This window comes from Schistocerca nitens, chromosome 1 (assembly GCF_023898315.1).
Source record: "Schistocerca nitens isolate TAMUIC-IGC-003100 chromosome 1, iqSchNite1.1, whole genome shotgun sequence".
NCBI lineage: Eukaryota > Metazoa > Arthropoda > Insecta > Orthoptera > Acrididae > Schistocerca > Schistocerca nitens.
The window spans coordinates 1,312,199,984-1,312,214,319 of NC_064614.1; the positions used below are offsets into that span (position 1 = coordinate 1,312,199,984).

The 14,336-nt window shown below is 42.0% G+C and overlaps 1 protein-coding gene across 2 annotated transcripts in view; it reads left to right on the plus strand.

Moving 5' to 3' along the window:
- LOC126202910 (serine/threonine-protein kinase NLK) overlaps positions 1-14,336 on the plus strand; it is a 462,489-nt gene that overhangs the window by 418,130 nt on the left and 30,023 nt on the right. The gene's annotated exons all lie outside the window — the stretch shown is intronic.

Below are 14,336 nucleotides of genomic sequence, written 5' to 3' on the forward strand. Positions count from 1 at the left end.
ATCCCGTAGTCTCCTTCCGCCGCCGAGCAGTGTGTCAGCAGTGCGCAAGTAGCAGCATTACTGCATTTACTAGGCAATCTCGTATTTTAATAACCGTTTAAATTTTGTCGATTTGTTTGCGCTCTCTGTAGATTGGTTCAGACGTTCTTTGCACAACAGTTTTTAGCATGGATAGGGACTGCAACTGCTGTGTTCAGATGCAGGCTGAGTTGGCATCCCTTCGCTCCCAGCTTCAGGCAGTGTTGGCTTCAGTCACACAGCTTGAGGCTGTTGCCAATGGGCATCACTGTGGGGGTCCGGATGGGGGTTTGTCGGGGACGGCCAGCTCGTCCCACGCATCCCCCGATCGGACTACGACTGTGGTTGCCCGGGATACTGCCCGCATTGAGGCTGATCCCTCACCTGTGGTAGAGTGGGGAGGTCGTCTCAAGGTGTGGCAGGGGGCCAAAGACATTCCGGAGGGCTGAACAGAAGGCCTCTCCAATTTGTCTGACAAACCGGTTTTAGGCTCTGTCTCAGGCTGATACTGACCTTCGGTCTGACATGGCTGCTTGTCCTGTTCCAGAGGTTGCCTCTCAGTCTGCAAGATCCGGGCGGTCGCAGAGGGTGGGCTTACTGGTAGTTGGGAGCTCCAACGTCAGGCGCGTAATGGGGCCCCTTAGGGAAATGGCAGCAAGAGAGGGGAAGAAAACCAATGTGCACTCCGTGTGCATACCGGGGGGAGTCATTCCAGATGTGGAAAGGGTCCTTCCGGATGCCATGAAGGGTACAGGGTGCACCCATCTGCAGGTGGTCGCTCATGTCGGCACCAATGATGTGTGTCGCTATGGATCGGAGGAAATCCTCTCTGGCTTCCGGCGGCTATCTGATTTGGTGAAGACTGCCAGTCTTGCTAGCGGGATGAAAGGCAGAGCTCACCATCTGCAGCATCGTCGACAGGACTGACTGCGGACCTTTGGTACAGAGCCGAGTGGAGGGTCTGAATCAGAGGCTGAGATGGTTCTGCGACCATGTGAGCTGCAGATTCCTCGACTTGCGCCGTAGGGTGGTGGGGTTTCGGGTTCCGCTGGATAGGTCAGGAGTCCACTACACGCAACAAGCGGCTACACGGGTAGCAGGGGTTTTGTGGCGTGGGCTGGGCGGTTTTTTAGGTTAGATGGCCTTGGGCAAGTACGGAAAGGGCAACAGCCTCAACGGGTGCGGGGCAAGGTCAGGACATGCGGGGACCAAGCAGCAATTGGTAATCATAATTGTCAACTGTCGAAGCTGCGTTGGTAAAGTACCGGAACGTCAAGCGCTGATAGAAAGCACCAAAGCTGAAATCGTTATAGGTACTGAAAGCTGGCTGAAGCCAGAGATAAATTCTGCCGAAATTTTTACAAAGGTACAGACGGTGTTTAGAAAGGATCGATTGCATGCAACCGGTGGTGGATTGTTCGTCGCTGTTAGTAGTAGTTTATTCTGTAGTGAAGTAGAAGTGGATAGTTCTTGTGAATTATTATGGGTGGAGGTTACACTCAACAACCGAGGTAGGTTAATAATTGGCTCCTTTTACCGACCTCCCGACTCAGCAGCATTAGTGGCAGAACAACTGAGAGAAAATTTGGAATACATTTCACATAAATTTTCTCAGCATGTTATAGTCTTAGGTGGAGACTTTAATTTACCACATATAGACTGGGACACTCAGATGTTTAGGACGGGTGGTAGGGACAGAGCATCGAGTGACATTATACTGAGTGCACTATCCGAAAATTACCTCGAGCAATTAAACAGAGAACCGACTCGTGGAGATAACATCTTGGACCTACTGATAACAAACAGACCCGAACTTTTCGACTCTGTATGTGCAGAACAGGGAATCAGTGATCATAAGGCCATTGCAGCATCCTTGAGTATGGAAGTTAATAGGAATATAAAAAAAGGGAGGAAGGTTTATCTGTTTAGCAAGAGTAATAGAAGGCAGATTTCAGACTACCTAACAGATCAAAACGAAAATTTCTGTTCCGACACTGACAATGTTGAGTGTTTATGGAAAAAGTTCAAGGCAATCGTAAAATGCGTTTGACAGGTACGTGCCAAGTAAAACTGTGAGGGACGGGAAAAACCCACCGTGGTACAAGAACAAAGTTAGGAAACTACTGCGAAAGCAAAGAGAGCTTCACTCAAGTTTAAACGCAGCCAAAACCTCTCAGACAAACAGAAGCTAAATGATGTCAAAGTTAGCATAAGGAGGGCTATGCGTGAAGCGTTCGGTGAATTCGAAAGTAAAATTCTATGTACCGACTTGACAGAAAATCCTAGGAAGTTCTGGTCTTACGTTAAATCAGTAAGTGGCTCGAAACAGCATATCCAGACACTCCGGGATGATGATGGCATTGTAACAGAGGATGACACGTGTAAAGCTGAAATACTAAACACCTTTTTCCAAAGCTGTTTCACATAGGAAGACCGCACTGCAGTTCCTTCTCTAAATCCTCGCTTAAACGAAAAAATGTCTGACATCGAAATAAGTGTCCAAGGAATAGAAAAGCAACTGAAATCACTCAACAGAGGAAAGTCCACTGGACCTGACGGGATACCAATTCGATTCTACACAGAGTACGCGAAAGAACTTGCCCCCCTTTCTAACAGCCGTGTACCGCAAGTCTCTAGAGGAATGGAGGGTTCCAAATGATTGGAAAAGAGCACAGGTAGTCCCAGTCTTCAAGAAGGGTCGTCGCGAAGATGCGCAAAACTATAGACCTATATCTCCGACGTCGATCTGTTGTAGAATTTTAGAACATGTTTTTTGCTTGAGTATTATGTCGTTTTTGGAAACCCAGAATCTACTATGTAGGAATCAACATGGATTCCGGAAACAGCGTTCGTGTGAGACCCAACTCCCTTTATTTGTTCATGAGACCCTGAAAATATTAGATACAGGCACCCAGGTAGATGCTATTTTTCTTGACTTCCGGAAGGCGTTCGATACAGTTCCGCACTGTCGCCTGATAAACAAAGTAAGAGCCTACGGAATATCAGACCAGCTGTGTGGCTGGATTGAAGAGTTTTTAGCAAACAGAACACAGCATGTTGTTATCAATGGAGAGACGTCTACAGACGTTAAAGTAACCTCTGGCGCGCCACAGGGGAGTGTTATGGGACCATTGCTTTTCACAATATATATAAATGACCTAGTAGATAGTGTCGGAAGTTCCATGCGGCTTTTCGCGGATAATGCTGTAGTATACAGAGAAGTTGCAGCATTAGAAAATTGTAGCGAAATGCAGGAAGATCTGCAGCGGATAGGCACTTGGTGCAGGGAGTGGCAACTGTCCCTTAACATAGACAAATGTAATGTATTGCGAATACATAGAAAGAAGGATCCTTTATTGTATGATTCAATGATAGAGGAACAAACACTGGTAGCAGTTACTTCTGTAAAATATCTGGGAGTATGCGTGCGGAACGATTTGAAGTGGAATGATCATATAAAATTAATTATTGGTAAGGCAGGTACGAGGTTGAGATTCATTGGGAGAGTGCTTAGAAAATGTAGTCCATCAACAAAGTAGGTGGCTTACAAAACACTCGTTCGACCTATACTTGAGTATTCCTCATCAGTGTGGGATCCGTACCAGATCGGGTTGACGGAGGAGATAGAGAAGATCCAAAGAAGAGCGGCACGTTTCGTCACAGGGTTATTTGGTAACCGTGATAGCGTTACGGAGATGTTTAATAAACTCAAGTGGCAGACTCTGCAAGAGAGGCGCTCTGCATCGCAGTGTAGCTTGCTCGCCAGGTTTCGAGAGGGTGCGTTTCTGGATGAGGTATCGAATATATTGCTTCCCCCTACTTATACCTCCCGAGGAGATTACGAATGTAAAATTAGAGAGATTCGAGCGCGCACGGAGGCTTTCCGGCAGTCGTTCTTCCCGCGAACCATACGCGACTGGAACAGGAAAGGGAGGTAATGACAGTGGCACGTAAAGTGCCCTCCGCCACACACCGTTGGGTGGCTTGCGGAATATAAATGTAGATGTAGATATAGATGAATGTGTCTGCTTCGAACACTAATTTTGAACAGGAAAGCAGATATTGAAAACAATGAGGCAAAAGAAAAGTCCTGCAAACAAATTGCATAGGTTAATCAGTTGTGACAAAACACAAACATTAAGAAACTTGGATTAAAATTTACAACTACACTGAGAAAATGAAACCATATGATTTGTCAAAATTATAAAACTTAACAAACAAAACAATTCATTTTAACACAATTTTACAATATTTTGCTTATGTATATAGACTGAAGCAGCGAGTGAAAATTTGTACCGAGGCTGGCAATCGAACCTGGTTCGCCTACTTAATAGGCAAGTGCATTAGCCACTAAGCCACCTCGGCATAGCAGTTCACACGACTGCACTGAGCACCTGGCAAACATCTTTACTTGATCCATATTCTCACTGCCACTCCAGTCTACTTTAAATTCCCCATTACACACAAACAGAATTGCTGAGGCTCTCAATATTCTGGAATAGCACCTCAGAATCGAATGTAAATGAGGCATCTGACCTGAAACACAGGTGCAGATACTGATACAAATGAAATGAAACAATTTCAGAGACATCACTAGTCTGTGTGAGATCAGTAAAATCTCTGAAAGTGTGTCATTTCATATTTAGCTTACTTTTTAAATTACAGTCAATTAAATTGTGCTTACATCTGTTAACCTTTGCAGTGAGTGGATATAGATGTAGCCATTACATGTTAACAGATTTTATGAGGTAAAATAGAGCAGATTTCTTAAGAAATTGTTTACACAACGAGCTCACAAGTGCAGTAACATTGAGAATCGAATGTCTGAAGGCAAGTTTTACCTTTTCTTAGACAAAGAGACACATTACATGTTGAACACATCCTCAGTGGTCTAACAGGAACAGAACGTGTGCTGCGTACTGCCTACCTTTTAGATATGGTCTGATTTGGCATTACCTTCCAGTCTAATTTATTTGTTCACATGTGGTTTACGTTTTTTGAGAGTTATGCTCTTCCATTTTTGACTTGCATCACTGCTGTGCACAGTAGCTTTGGCAAACAGTCCTTCATACAGTTTCCTTCAGACGTCTTTATTGTGAACTGCTCCATGTCAATTTCTTTGTGGATGATAAATGGATTCACTAGACACACATCATTCAAGTGAAAAAAAAAAGAAAAGAAAAGAAAAAAAAAGAACTTATACCACCATTTCTTACTTTTGCAATCACAACGATAAGTCTCCTTTTAGATGATCAAAATTGACAACAAAATTCATACTCCTGTTACAGTTTGTGAGTTGAAGGGGGCATGCCACCACAGTACGTGGCCCATCTTTTTGCTTCCTATTTACTCTTGTGGTGTCACTTGGCTCATGCATAGTGTAGATCAGGTTCACAGCAAGTTTGACCATCCACTTGTAAATTGATACCCCATGATTGCTGACTATTGTGTGAAAGATGCTTATTTCATCCTTTTATCTTCCTTAACTTTTGGGAGGAATTTACTTGTAGTGTTCACAGTTCCAACTGCAAACAATATCTGGGATTTTAGTAGGATGAAGAGATTATAAAAAGTGAAAACAATATGATTTTTACCATAGTTCTTCACATAAACTTGTCACTACTGATGCACCCAGTCCCATTTCAGACTTCCCTTTACTTATTTTTCCAGTATAAATTAGGAACTTCAAGTTGTGTGGAGATTCATCACACATCATCTACATTTTATAGCCTCTTTTCACAGGTTGTCCCTCACATACTGATTCATCGAGCTACAAGTGACGATTACATTTCATTATGTTGACATTTGATTCTTTACCATTTTCCTTGCAGCGTGATAATATTATGTTATCACTGTTTACAAGTAGTTCGTATGTAGGGTCACTAGCAGAGTGTTCAAACAAACTTATATCACCATCTGAGCCTGATGGAAAGTCCTCAATAAGAAGTTTTCAAATTTCATCATAATAAGACACCTCCTAGCCATACTAGTTGAAAGTTGTATATCTGTTGCATGGTAGTTAGCAGGTGCTAACCTAGATTAAACTAACAAAGGAATAAACTCGTTTCACGTAACTGTTGCTTAAGTTCGTTAGTGTGAACTAAAATTATCTATGGAAATTCTTACTTGAAAATAAAAGTAGTGTATATGTGGCAGATTTGATCTTCAAAATCTACACCTGCTAAATCAAGCAAAACTTCTGCAAACCAACAAACAGATTGTAACGCAGTGACAATAGGAAAGCAAAATGTATAGTATCCAGTTCCTTGCCATCTAGGGAGAACACGCTCGACTAACTTGCCCAGTTCAGCCAAAAGGTGTTGTCAAATAAGCGGTTGACATTGATAACCACCACTCTTTTAAGAGTTAAAAGAGAAAATGTTGAATTTTATGAAACCAGAAGTAAAGCAAAAACAGAACAACGTAACTGATTTTGGAAATTTTTCACTGGCACTTGGTCTGAACAAGCAAAAAAGCTCATAACAAAAGAATGATAGAAATATGGAAACAGAAGGAGGCCAACCAACATTTCTACACACTTGACCTATATCGACACAATTGAGTAAAAATTATTGTTATTAGTGGTGATGGCAGTGGTAGCGTTTGTAAAATGTTGGTGGGGATAAATTTTAGATAAGACTACTGGAGCGTGGCTTCACTGAGAGTTGTATGTAAAACTATATTACTCATACTATCTGACAGTCATCTTGTATAAAACACATGCAAAACTGTACAGAAATGGAATCTAATATGAGACCAAGAGAAATTTATTCATCTGCAACTGTTGAAAATGGAAGAGCAGATTTTTTTTACTAAGTACAATATTCCTGTTTATCCACATGAAAAATATGTACCAAGCTACCACGTGAAAAATCTATAAAAACTCAATATTGATACCCACTGCTTGCAGAGAAGCATCGTAGTTTCACTTATGGAGAGCTTGGAATCTGTGTAAATAACATCAAACTACTACGTCTAGTGACATGAATTTGTATTTAATTTCTGCCAGTGTTGAAAAGTAGAGATTTCTTGTGAACAAATTGGTATGCATTGCCTTATTAGAGCTTAAATAATATGGATAGTATGGAGCTGTTCCATAATTTTAATGTTAATTTTGCATGTACCTATGTTGTACTTCTGGTACAGATTCAGACTGATAATTTACATAAATACAAAGCAAAAGTTTAAATCCTCTCTACTAATACATTTTGAATAATTTTTACTGTAATAACTAAATCATATTGAGTTGTTGCTCGTGAAAAGGAGTGTTGAGCTATCGCCAGAAGGACTCGATTTTTCACAAAAACATAATAAAATTCAATACACTAGTTTCCTTGCCCCCATCTCCAAGCATTTTTTAAGGAAAGGTTCAGAAACTGACCGAATGTGGCTGATGACTAAATTGAGTTCATGTAACAATATGAAAGTGAAAGACAAGCAAAAATAAATGGAGCTAATGGATCTGCCATAGTAGCAAGTCCACAATAAAACTGTATTGTGAGATCAGATTATGACCTCAGAAGGCAGTTGCCTAGTACAAAATTGAAGAAGTTAAGGAGAAGAAGGAAACATTTAAATTACATAAAGTCATTGCTTAAATTACTGAATAAAGTAAAGTTTTCAGCCTGGGTTGTATGTCTTTGAGAAAGCTAATATACAGTTCCATCTTCTGTGAAAAAATATTGGAAGAACAGATTAAAACATTTATTTAAAGTTTTTAAGAGAATAATTAATTACATGATTTTATTATGTTTTCTTCTAGGCTTCTCAAAAAAGTATTTTATTGTTTGAGATATTGTGGACTATTCTGGGGGGGGGGGGGATGTTTTGTTGCAAGACAGCATTGGGTAAATCTGTTATGTTCATACAGGAAGAAGATACTTCTGGACCATTCATATATGCACAATTAAATACACAACAGATAAATGAAACATTGCCAAAGTTTTTGAATTTCAGGAGTTGCTGATGTTTCACACTAGTGTCCCCATTGCGACAAAATCTCAACAAATTGAATCTGTGGCTTGACTAGTCATTGATAGGATTCATATTGGTCAGCGGCATCGTGAGGTATCATATTTCAGTGTAGTGAAATTTCATGACTGTGGGCCTCCCTTCAAACAAAAGGAAATCTAAGCAATCTCATTCACCCAACCACATGCAGCTGTCAGCTCTCACCACTGGCATACAAAGAAAGTGGCAGAGTACACAGCAGAACAGTGGAAAATTCTACACAGTGAGTGACCCCTGAGTTCTTTAGGCAGTTCCTTGAACGATATTATTGACATTGTTCAGGGAAAAATCTTAGATGGCAAAACATTATATGAAGCTGAATTTTCTCCTTTGAGCCATTTCAGGTTAATACAGCTCTGTCAACAAATGTGCAAACTCAACTGAGACAGTGGGTTTCTGTTTTTTATAATAGTGAGATTGGGTCCAAGAAGTTCTGTTGGTTTTTGGCATACTACCTGACAAACCTGGCATTCACGGGTATTCATTTTGCCAATTTTCTGTTAAGAACAAAAATAAAAAATGAACTATGTTTGTAGTGAAGTACTAGTATTGAAAAAATTTCATTTCCATGTATTAGTGAGAACGCCTTTGAAATTATGAAACAGCTCCGTCAACACACATTGTTTTTGCCAACTGTTGTTTGTGCTTCCCAATAGTGCTGCTAGGTGTTAGGGATTTACTTAAATTGACTCGATTGTAGGAAGAACCAGTAGTAAAGAAGAAACATAAAACAGAGTGAAAATCTCATTCTGGAAACATAATAAAATTTCATATGTAATGCGGCATTTTTTTCACATATCTCGGTGCTTTATGACATGTACCTCCTGACGTGTGTTTCATACAGTGGTATTCCACAAACCAAACAAACATCATACAGTGATATTATTTTGTAGGTACATTCAGTGGCGTATGTGGATACTGTCAGCAAAATGTGTTACGAACAGAGTTAGTAAAAATGAAGTAATAAATTTAAAAGTCATGTACACTGCAGCAGTTAGTCACAAATCTCAGTGTTCATGATGTCTTCCCTCACGAACTAGGGTGCTACGATACAGACTTCTGTAGGTGTATTTCGCGGCATATGTGGATACTGCCTGCAAAATTTATTGTTAATGCAAAACTGATTTACGCTGGAAAAAAATTAGTTCCAATTTTGGCCACCAGCTGCAAATCTAGTGCTGTGAATGCAAGAAAGATGTAAAGAAACGTTTCCATTTGTAATGGATTATGAATGGAACGTGGACAGAAAAGGTCAAACGAGTGAGAAATGAATAATATCGATTTTTGTTACGAACTGTCAGTGAGATGCCGTATCTGTAAAACTATACGATTGACAGTCGCTTGAGGCAGTTGCGGTGGAATTGCGCAATGTGTTCCTACGTATTGGCCTTCGCATCAGTTAGAGACCAAATGTGTCCCTTATAAACCCGTTCTTTTACATATTCCCGGAGCCAAAAGTGTCACATACTCGAATCAGATGATCTTGCAGGCCGAGCATCTGGAAAACCTCCGGAGATAACACATTTGTGGACGGTTGCATTATGGAGGTCTTTCACTGCTGAGTGACATAAGATGTTGCCCCAACTTGCAAGAAAAGAGTCATTTTTACACAGTTGCTCTCATCCGAGGCAGAAATCACGTCTTGTACGAGGAGATGTTGATAACATGCAGACATACACAGTACACACGTTAGGCCTTCTGGGTGTTTTCTCTTCAAAGAAGAATGGACCGATAAGAAAGGTGCTCGTAAATACACACACCACACCACAGACTCAGATATGAGGTGTGCAGTGGCTCTTCGTGTACAACACGTGGTTCAACAGTGCCCCAAATTTCCCAATGTAGCATAAAATATGCCTCATCAGTCCATAGAATATTGCACATCCACATGTTATTAATTTCAATCTGTGCAAGAAACCTAAGAGCAGTTTCAGAACATCGCAGTGAATCGTGAAATGTCGTGTGCTGCAACATCTGTTTTTTGTACAGGTATCAGTGTAAAAGACTGCAAAACTTTCTGTACCATTGACCACGGGATTGACATTGCACGAGCACTAGCCCTGCTCAGGGTGTGTGCTGCACGCTCATTTACAGCAACAGCGACTCGTCAGTAACTTCTAGTGGGGTACGACGACTTCCTCTTCCAGATAACACACCAACAGCACTGTGATTGCTGCTGTTCACTAGCAGCACTCGGACACTCTTCTCGATAGTCGTATTGTTAGCTCGAGTTACAGTTTGTCAAATGACAGTGGGAACGGCATATTGTCGTACGAACAGCATATAGTGCCAGATTTGTACCTGGGGGCGAAAAGTGGAACTAATTTGTTTTGCAGTATAAATCGGTTCTGCGTTAACACAATAGCATATCTACCAAGTTTCACTGCCACTGATGATTATGGTCCGCACTGGACTCCGTGAGTAGGTACCCTTTAATTAAACCACTCAGTCAGGGGTAGATACAATGCGAGTTCGCTTGGTTTGCAGCTATTTCACAGGTACAAAAATAGTTTTTTTTTTCATCAGGTGTACATATACGTTTTAAAAAACCAGTTAAATCTGTATATTCTTGTGTATTTTGCTTTACCTGAAAGTGTTCTCTTCTATGTGTGTGATTACAGAGTGAATTCAAAGCCTGGTTGTATGTCATCTCATCTCACCACCTTACCATCTTCATCACTGTTTTTACCAATATCTTACATATTTGAAGTGAATTCCGTAACTCACTCGGTAGTAGAAGCCTCGAGTCAGCTACAGGCACACAAAAAAAGAGTGAAAACTTTGGCGGTCGTGTCACGCGTGGTGGATAGAGAGAGAGAAAGGAGGTTGGAGGGAGGATTGTAGAGGGGTGGCTGACAGCTCAGAGGGAAGCAGGAGGTGTGTGCCAGGCAAAGGTAGTAAGTTTAGAGGATAGTAATGAGGCACACACATTACTGACAAGTCGGTGCAGCTCCCGATGACGACGGCACAGAAAAAGCAGGTGCCGGCGAAATGGACCCGTACGACGCGTGTCGCCAAGCGGTCTCCGAACTCTAGCACGTCGTGTCGAGGAGTGTGTTCTGCCACTGCCGGTCAACTCCGCTCGCTGCCCCAGTTCGGTGGCGTCCGTCCGTTCGTTCTCGTGGACAGCAGATGCCCAAATAAAGTGCTATCTAGAATTTGCAACAGAGCTGGTATACGATGTGACTGCTTTCCCAGGTGGCTCTCCTCTGATTGGATTCAGTATTCGGGCAAATAGTGCACTCGTATCTTCCAGGAGGGTGTGACCCCTGCAACGAGGAGTTGGGAGTGGGAATACGTGTGGCCTAAGGATAGACCAGGATATTGTGTAGGTTGTGTGGGCAGCGTAACAGTATTCCCCTTCCCTCAGTATGCTGAAGGTCTTACAGGCCAGTTAAGCTCCAAACCCAGCTGATTCCTGTGCCGTATCCTCGCATGACTCCGATCCTCCTTCCACCTCTGAGAACCGACTGCAAAGCAGCATTCCTCTCATCGTACAGTATCGCCTTGTCCCTGCTGGAACAACCGAACCGTATCTTTGATGAGGGTTTCAGCTGTCTATCAATGTGCCCGGAAATGGGTTACATCTTATTCACAATCATTCACACGCTTCCTAAAGTCACGTTCTGCCATCAGTCTGATCTACACGACGTCCCGGTCTGTCCCTACTCCACTCTCGACCCCTCACCGTAGGGGTCGTATCCCGGCGGGACACTTGGGTACGAAACGTGCTTTATTTGCTCACCCGGCTCGTCCTACTCTAGTTGTGTCTCGGGCTTATCCTGTGCCACCAGAGGCAGAACCCCCTACGAGAGCAGCCACGTCGTGTACTGGCGCTGCTGAAATTTATGCACAGCATTTTATTTGGGCTCAACTACAACTGAATTTCCTCTTACGGCATACGGCCACGTAGTGGCAAAATGTGCTGCTGAGCACGGTGTGCTCGAGTTAAGTGGCTGCTACGTGACAAGCACCTTCTGGATCCTAATCTGGCACCAGCTTTGCTGAACTACATAGATGGGAAATATCTTCACAACATATCCTGTGCTCCCATAAGTCTCCTGGACGTAATCCCAACTAACCCGCTGCACCCTTACCGTCTACCGAACAGTCTCCCTTCTCCTGTGTAGGCTCTCGATCGAATTCTCCGTGTCGCGTCATCGTGAACTGCACAAATTCGTCAGTTGCCCGTGTGTCGCATCCCTGTTGGACTTACACCTGCTGCCTCTTCCTCCTGAATTCCTACCCCCGCGTGCCTATTGCCATCATCCTCCCTCCACTCCTCCCGTATCTTTTTTCACACCCCATCTGACACAACCGCTTGACACAGTCTAACTACCCCATTTTTTGTGTGTGTCTTTCTGGGCTCACGCTAGGGTCTTCCTCATTTTGCCCCAATTTTTTTCCCTTCAAAAATTGTTACACTAACACCATAAATGTTTTATATTTGGTTAGATGTACTCTAGAAAAAGATTTTGTCTCAATAAAATGACATCAAGCCGTGCCAGTTAGAGCGACAAATTTTTGTAGTGGTGCTTTAAGGTTTTATAGTTTTTAGCCAGTGGAACAGTTATTGATGATTGTGTAACATCAGAATTGAATACTTTTTAAATATAAGTACAGAAAACTGCTACCAGTCAGTTTTGTGGAATAGTTATTGATTTCATAAACCGGTTTTCAAACATTTTTGGGCTTATCTTGACGTGGTGCACAGGGGGTTTCATAAACATTTCACAGCGTAATTCTGTGACTGGAAGATTGAACGTGGACTGAAGCTTCGCCATGAGTATTAAATATATGGCAGTTTGGATACAGAAATGAATTTTGTACCTATTGCAACAGTATGGTGTTGTTAATATCCATCTATCATCTTCAATTGTGATGGACATTTGGTAACCGTCAATCATTTTTCACATCATTTGCATGTATACACACAATAGTTACTAAACTTTGCCAGCATCCAGCATGTGCTGTACAACTGTTACTTGATACAAAGATCTTCATATGAAATAATGCAGAGGCCTACGTTGTTCATTATTTGTTTTTGTTTGCATATAATAAAGTCGATATACAAAATCTTTAATCAAAACAGGCATTAACACAAATACCCAGAAATAAAATAATATAAAGTTATAGTATTTGCAGAGAATTGCAACTGTTTGTATGAGCACGAACTTTTATGTTTGAAGGCAATGAGAGCAAAACTTTAGATGAACTGACAAACTGCCTATTGGCTTCTGCCTCGGGTTCTTCGGCCGACGTTCATCTAATGATTTTTCTGACGTCTCATTGAGACCGACCACGTAATAAAATTCGCCGACACGGAAGTTCTGGCTGTAGAGAAGCACTATCACACGCGCTTGTTCAGAGAAGCTGTAGAAATACAAAAACACGCGAACAGTTTGAACAAGAAAGAGGAAAGCCTTAAGGTAAATGGATCCTGGCTTCCCGTACTGCAGCGAACGACCGTTGCAGGTAGCAAGAGGAGAACCGCACCGGAAATGACCGCGGAGAAGCCCTCGGACGTTGGCACACCAGGTACATATAGCCTGCGGCTGTGAGCTCGGCTCCAGTTCACCACCGGGAATGGAGGGTGAAGAAGCTTTGACAATGCCAGCCACTCGTGCTGGCGAAACGTCAGAAAAGTCATTAGATGAACGTCGGCCGAAGAACCCGAGACAGAAGCCAATAGGCAGTTTGTGAACAAGTGGCCACGAAAGCCTTAACAATTTAGATGAACTGATGACTTGTTTCTTGTCTTACATTAATATTATCTGGAGTATTTGTAAAGGCAACTGTTCATTGCAGGTAAAGGTAATATGTATATAAGTATTGATTTATTTTAACAATAGAAGTGTTGGACATAAAGGACAGGATTTATTCTGTGGTAGGGTATTCTCATTGACATCAATGTAGTTAGAATGTAAAGAGAGGGATAGAGGGGGCATGGGGGGGGGGGGGTGAGTTTGGCTGACTGATTAGCTGTTTTGAACTAGTTAGTCTTTGAAACTCTAAAGGAAAAATTTGTTACCCAGTTCAGTCTGGTCATTGATTACGTAGTCAGGTGCCGTATTTGTGTAGATAAAGATTCCGATTTCATCAGGATGGTAAAGTATTGTGCCTTTGTTCTCAAGATGAAGTACTTGGAGGTTCTGTTCTGTGCTGTTTTCAGAATTATTATATTGGGCTAGATGTGTGGCAAAGCTGGATTTGTTCAGGTTATTATCACATCCGTGTGCTCTTTAAATCTTGTTGTGAAGTTTCTACCAGGTTGTCCAGTTTGGAAGCTTGCTCTGTGTTGTACGTCT